General features: G+C 31.0%; 1 long non-coding RNA gene across 1 annotated transcript in view; it reads right to left on the minus strand.

The window, feature by feature from the left end:
• Positions 1–508: 508 nt before the first annotated feature.
• Positions 509–7785, minus strand: part of LOC133203534 (uncharacterized) — a 9393-nt gene continuing 2116 nt past the window's right edge. Inside the window, exons 2-3 of the long non-coding RNA XR_009723417.1 lie at positions 5673–5804; positions 509–630 (exon numbers count right to left, since the gene is read on the minus strand). This is a non-coding gene — a long non-coding RNA (uncharacterized LOC133203534). The remainder of the gene's footprint in view (positions 631–5672; positions 5805–7785) is intronic.

Raw genomic sequence — 7785 nt, forward strand, 5'->3', positions numbered from 1 at the left:
GTCTGTTCCTTCGCCACGCGTCCGTCGTTAGAAAAAAGAGTTTTTGGTCTTTTGAATGAGACATTAAAAATATGTTCTATGTCATTGTAGGCGTAAGCATGATAAATATCCCTCACTGCTACAGCCATACGTGTCATGCATAGTTCAAAAGGTATAAAATACTTAAACTACAGCAGGTGACGTCTCTATAGAAGTGAAATATTCTCGAATGGGACATTAAAAGTAAAAATAAAAACAATATTGTTTTCACTCATAAATTAAATCGCAATTTATGTGTTTTATTCATGAAAACAACATTTGAAGTGTGATTTTTCTTAAACATGAATAGTTTTATTTTCGAAGCTTTGATTTATTGTTAGTATTCGTAATTTAGTATTGAAAAATATGGAAAATTTACTCAATTCAAGACCAAAAATTCAAAATTTTCATTTGATGAATAAAATTGAAATAAGCATTGTTCAAAGGCATTGTTCAACAGAAAAAATACTTTTGCAGTACCTTCTACACATGTACGATTTTTTCTTAAGAACCCCTTTCCACATCCACATAGACCATTTAGACAGACATTAGCATTTTCTGTCCCTGTGCATTGTTCGTCAAGGACACATGGGTCATAGAGAATTTTCCCAACTTAAATACATAAAACTGCATGATTAGGGCGATTAAAACTAAAACTGAAATATACATGTATGTCTTCCATTTAAAATTCTAAATTCCAGACAAAAATGATCTTTTAATATTCGAGAATTAATTTAAATATTATAAATTTCTTGTTCTTATATTTTTCCGCCAAAAAATGAAATCAATGTATTTCATTGGTGAGTTTTTGAAAACTTAATTACAACAAAACTCGAAATTATAACAGCACAATTTTTTTCAGATATGAAATCATTGCTTTGTTTACGATTACAGTGCTGCTATCCCACAAGTTGACATGGGATGGGATTGGATAGATAGGATTCAGGATTGAGGATTCACGATAGAAACATATAGAAGTTAATCCAACCCTATCCTATTCTATCCTGTATCCTACAGCCAATCAGATTCGAGTAAAGGTTAATTCATATGTCAGAATAAATTACAGAAATGCAAAAGGATATAGAACGTGTACAAAAGAATCATTTATAAAATCACAAAAGAAAATAGACGTGTTTTTTTTTTCTTAACACACATTTCTACTATTACCTTCGAGTATATATGGCGTACGATCTAACCGTGAACGATCACCGGAAGAAGTTTTGCAAAGAAGAGATCGGACATCAAAAGATCGTATTTCTTCAGCATGTTTGGATGATTAACTCGATTCCTACTTGTGTTACAGTTCAATAACATGTTTCTCTGTTAAATGTGCTCTGTTTGTCTGGATAATTCCGCTTGAACCGTCAGCGGCGGACTATAACAGATCATAATCGCAGTTGTTTGGTGCAAGACCATGTAAGTATACTACACACTGTAAATGTGTGCATGTTTATACGTATCTCTCCCTTTAAGCAATGTTTTAATGACTTGAACTATTAAAATTTTATTCTATTGTAATATACACAGAAATCGGATGTGGAAAAAAGAGGTTGTGTAGAAAGGGGAGGGGTAGGGGGGGGGGTAAATATTTACAAATACTTTGTCACATGATCAGATGTATTATACCTTTTTCAGTTTGTTATTGCTATATACTCATTTCCCTACTGTGGTTAAGAAGCATTTTTTTCTTATCTGATTGCAATTTAGAATAATTAAATGCAGAATCATCATGATCATTTCTTATGCTACAGTGTATAATAAGCCCACTCAGCACTTGCATGTACATTGTATGTATGACCTATTGTGAGTTAAACATAAAACATGTAACATAAATTAATCATTTATTATCTTCTTCATTTCAGAGAATGGTACCCAATTTTGCTTGCCCTCATTAGTCATCACAATATAAAGGATTTTGGAACGACTTTACTTTACCGGTCCCCCCAAAAAACGTGCTAAAATACAGTGTCGCAGTATTAGAAGTAGGTATGATTAGATTATTTATTTTGTGTTTATGCATGTTTCATTAAAATACATAAAAATCATTATCTAAGTTGAGATGAAGTGTCTGCAGATTTTATGAATAAGTGATTTTCTTCTTTTTAAATTGTTGAGAGTAAAACTGAAATTAATGTATAATTGTTCTGGTCATCATTGTCATATGTACGAGGGGTTATCAAAAAGTTCGTGGACTGACGCGATAAAATTAATAATATGTAGTCTTTGCTTACAAAATTTAAGCGGAACATAAAACAATAAAAGTTTAAGAAATGTTGAAAATTTTAGCTTGATACGTTGATAATTGGCCAAATTATTCTAAAATTAAAAAGACTTTATGTGATCACCCGGCGCTGTCGCCGTTTAGTGTCATGACGGCCGCTTAACGTCATTGTTTCTTAATGTCCGCTCTCTCTACCTCATACACTTATCTTGATGAGATTACCTGGAGTTAAGTGAGGACTTAAACCCGTTTTATTTATATGAATTTACAATGTCATGAGCAGCTGTTATCAATGCATATAATATTGTAAATGGATCTTTATATGGGGAAAGATCCTCACTTGATTATGCCAGAATACTTAGCTTGTTGGAATTCAATTTCTACCACACATGATCAACGTCACTTTTCGACGTGACTGACTTTTGACACTCTGACTACAAATCGACACTAACTGTGCAAATTTCATCTATCTGAATCTTTTTGGGCATTAAATAACAAGTACTCTGGATGCATTTTATTTTTCTGTAGCCAGTTTAAACATTCCTTAGGTCAATACCAGTTTTTCCAGGAGCGAAACTCTATAGAGTGTTTGAAAAAGAAACCCCTCCCCCTTTTTGACGTTATTTTCAAGCCCATAATTGTTTGGACACTCCATGTAAAATTTACGATAAAATTTCATAGAAATTACAGAATGGGGTAAAAAATGCAAATTTTACTGAACAAATGTGTCGTACCACATGCCTGAATTAACGAGATTTTTTTATGAAAAATACTCATATCTAAAGAGTTTTTCTCAGTTACACTCAGGTAGAAAAAACGTCATATTAGAGGTTGCGCCGCCTGGACATACCTTTGCTTACAAAAACACTAACAATTTATTAAAAAATAAAAATTATGATTTATGCTTTATTCTATAGATAGAAAAGATGATGCTAACTAAATGAGTAAAAATTCATTGATGTACCTAAAGCGGTTTTAATTTTATGACGTTAGTCCACGAACTTTTTGATAACCCCTCGTATTTTCATTTTTTTTTTAATATTCAAATTTCAAGCAACAAATGAAAAGAAATTAACAAACAACACATTAAATATATTAATACAAGCAGAAAATAGAGAGAAAAAAACGTCCAAACATGTACTCATACTAGTTAGCAAGACGACGAGATGAGAAATGAATTATAATCTACAAGTAAATTATGTAAATTATGATTGTTTAATTAAGATATGAGTTTTGACTATGAAGTTGCAATATAAGATTTGATTTTGCTTGACTTCTTTAAAATTAATGCATTACTCTGGGAGAGAAAAAGGTTAAATTCAGACAATTGCTTGAAATGAGAAAGATAATCACAATCAAATACAGTTTTAATGCATAATACATATGACACAATTTACAATCTACATGCACATAATGGTGTGTGTTTTTTTTCTTCAGGACAATCCTTCAGATTTGCAGCTGTACAAATTGCACTTCATCTCATCTGCTGCTGGAATAAATCATGAAAGATTTTCAAACCAGTGTCCAAGAGCCCCATAGAGTATGAAATGAAGGTGTTCTTTATTAAGGAGATCAGTGTGTGATGTATTTGTTTTCTGTGCGTTGATGACATTTGTGAAACTGTTCGGTTACTTTATGACCATCTCTCTGACAACTACTTTGACATTTGAAATTCAATTTGAGCTACGGACAAGCAGGCCAAAGAATATGCATGTAAAACATACAATTGTAATAAGACATTGATAAACTTCAATTTAAACAAACTACATGTACATGTATCTTTGAGCTTGGCATTGAAATACATGTATAATTTTCATGGACACTTTTAATGAATTTGTCTCATGATAATGGAACATTCAATTGTAATACATTGTAGATATAAATTGTAGATAATATGTATTTGGTCCAATATATATAATTATACTTATATTCACTGAAAAAAAAACAAGATTTACTTAAAGTTGGGCTATAAATACTGTAACAACTGTGGACTCTTATGCATGTTTTATAAGATCTAAGGAATATGTGTGAGCTGACTACAATAATTGTTGCTGTCAACCTGTCTGACTATGAAGATTTAGGAAAATGTTTTCTGTTAAACATAAATTGATTAAATTCTCACAAATCAATATTTTTTTTAATTAAGATACACTTGTACGGCACTGAACTGACCATAAATTGAGAACAAACTGAAGCAAAATAAGAAACTTTAACATTTTGAATATCTTGATTTTTATTTAGCAAACATGATGAAAATGTTGCATGTTTGTAAAATATTCACATACAAACAAATGATGAACTGAACATTTCAAACAAGAATAACTTTAATAATAAATATAAAACAAATTTTTATCATACATTTAAAATTGAATATAATGAGACAATTTTAACTTATTTAATAAATGAAAGTCAACACATTCTAGATCTAAATTTTGACTTGTCTCTTCTCGGTTTATGGTCTTGTCATATCTTGAAGTTCTTATTTAGATTTATGTCAAAAGTAAAATCTAATATACAGCTGATATAGGTGCAGTTAGATCTATATGTTATTTTCGTGATGCCCAGTTAAGGGAAAAATAAAGTTTTGCATAAATTTTACATGAACGGATGAAACATACACTTGTTAAAACATCAAACAAATCCTACTTTTGTCATTACTTAGTATGTGTAGACATGATAGGAAAATTGTTTCTTCAATGGGTACAGTTATAATTCAGTGTACCTACCCCACATGAAAGATTTGGTATTCGTGGTCTGATTCTTATAAAGAGTTTAAATTTTGTTCCTTTTGTCTACTTTATCATAACATAAAAAAGTATCTGCAATCTTTATTGTTACCCCATTTTTCTCTCTCTAATTTTAACTCCATTTATTTTTCGTAGAGAACAAATTCGAAAAGAAATCACAAATACCTTGACGTCTCCCGATCATTGTTAGTATGTAAAATTAAACACAAATAAAGTTTATATTTTTTTCTTCAATTCTTCCGAAGTTCCAATTTCTTCACATGTTCGCTAGATCAATACTTGCATACGTTTTATTACAATCCTTTTGTTTGCATTTTTACTGGTTACTTGCAAATTAATTCGTGAAAGGTGTAGGAAATTAATGGATGTCGATCTCGATTATTTTTTCTGCATTAAAATTTATTACATTTAAATTAATTACATAACTACAACTGATTTTTATTTGATGGTCATTTTATAATATATTTTTTTTTCTTTTTGTCAAATTAACTCTTTAATATTAAAAAACTGAGAGCAGCAGGATAGGATAGGATAGGATTAGACTGAAATCACAGGATAGGATTGTGGATGCAGGATTCACCATAGGATAGGATAGGATTGTCAACTTATAGGATAGCAGCACTGTAACCATCCATCTAAATGATTGTTATAGTTACATGTAAAAGGCCTTATTCTGATTAAATTACCCTCAAAACATGAACCATTCCACGGTTTTCCATGTATGCAGGAACATATCTTTACCGCTGAGCAGTGTGTGTCGTTGTCAGAAGTATTACATTGCTTGTGATGCTGGCATGGCGTACCAATTGGAAGATCACCTTAAAAAAACAAAGTACAAATAAAATGTAAAGTCGAAATTAAATTGTTTATCTCCAGGATTTACCAAAGTATTGAGTGTAAATATACTTCTAATGACCCGATACTTTCTTTTCCATTTTTGATTTACTATTTTACGAAGTTAACATTACAGCTTCCATTATAAATACGTTATTAAAGTATGAATCAATGACTTATAATGCACTTTGATTTCTACTAACACTGAAGATTGTACTGATGATATGCATTTCCGGAAAATCAAACTATTAAAACTTCCTCTAATTAACTGTTGATAATGAGACAGAACTTTTAAATCTCTGCTTATTTTGTCTATCAGATATAAATAACAATTCTAATAAATAATTATCTTGGGTATTTTGCTAGATCTTTTAATGTTCCAAGTATTTATATTCTAAACAATCTTTAAGCGATCAATGCTCTAGCTCCTACATTGAAGTCTTGTTAGCTATCAAAGGTGTCCTTTGGAAACACATTTCCTAAGCAAATAGCAGCGTCAGTTTTAAATGAAATAACAAAAAGGAAAAATATGATTTTTAATGAGAGTTGTTTTCCTTCTTTCCGCTTTTATACATGAAAGGTGAGGCAAAAAAGGACAAACTCATTTTAAAATTTTATGAAAATATAAATAGTTTATAAAAGATGTTCTATCAGGAGACATTGTAATTTGATAAAATGACTTAGAAGGTTAACAAATAAGAATTTATTTTCTAACTACATGCAGTTCTTAAAAAGTTTATACCCTTATGACTGCGTGTAAATTTTATACGGTTTCAATTTTGATGCAACAGATGCACATTTAGACAAATTATGTCTCTTCAGTGATTCTCATGCCGAAATTTCTGAAATCCGAAATTTTAAATAAAAAAAATGAAGAGCTGAAAAAGGGGGTGCCTTAGACTGGAGCCAAATACTTCAAAGGATCAGAGTTATGCATGAGGGAGATAATCTTTTATTATGAAATAAATTTCAAACTTTTACCACAACAATTAAATATATATCCGTATTTTCAAAATTGTACTGAAGTACTTAGCTACTGGGCTGTATAAACCCTCGGGAACTAACAGTCTCGACCAAGGGGTCATAATGTAAACTTTACAAATTTTGATGCACCAGATGCGCATTTCGACGAATTATGCCAAAATCAAAAATATTAAATCAAAAATCGAAAAAAAAACTTGAAGAGCTGTAAAGAGGAGGGGTGCCGAAGATATGGGGTTTATGTCTCTCAGTTGACTCGATACGCAAAAGCATTCTCTACGGATGAACATATTCTAAAACAAGGAAAACTACTGACAAACAAGTTGATGGAAAAGTATACAAACAGTCTCTCTTGAAGTCATCATTTCGCAAAATTAATGGTCGATACAATGATCTTAACAGCGAATACAACCTTCCATTAAGTCAAATGCTGACTGACGTTTTTTTCATACTAATTCTGAGGTCATTTTTTACACACTGATTTGTCAACGGATTTTTACTTTTTTTCCGATTATGACAAAGAGCACACGATGGATGTGACTGGTCGGCAGGGGTTGCTTACTCCTCCAAGGTATCTGTTCCACCTCTAATGTTTATTAGAGTACTTATTCAACACTTAATTGTATGAGCATGGGGTGTTACAGGGGGTGGTACCAGACAAAATGTAATAACGACGCAAAATGTAATAAGCTTGGATAATCATATTTTGCGGTTTAACATTTTGCGTACGTTAACGCAGAGAGTAATAAGCAAAATGTAATATTACATTTTTGAGGGATTATAACATAATGTGTTATTTTATTTTTATTCAGCTTTGCGCTAAATGTAAGAACGCACATTGTAATAACACACTCTTCGAAATGCTACTTTTTTTTAATATTTCGCGCCGAGATTAACACCAAATGTTCTATGCTTGAAAATTTCTCGAAAGAACGTTAAAAAGTAAACAAACAATAAGGGTAATTAATAAAATACACATATTGA

Source organism: Saccostrea echinata, unplaced genomic scaffold, assembly GCF_033153115.1.
Source record: "Saccostrea echinata isolate AGI-Se365-2 ecotype Australia unplaced genomic scaffold, CSIRO_AGI_Sech_v1 ptg000051l, whole genome shotgun sequence".
NCBI classification, from domain to species: Eukaryota; Metazoa; Mollusca; class Bivalvia; order Ostreida; family Ostreidae; genus Saccostrea; species Saccostrea echinata.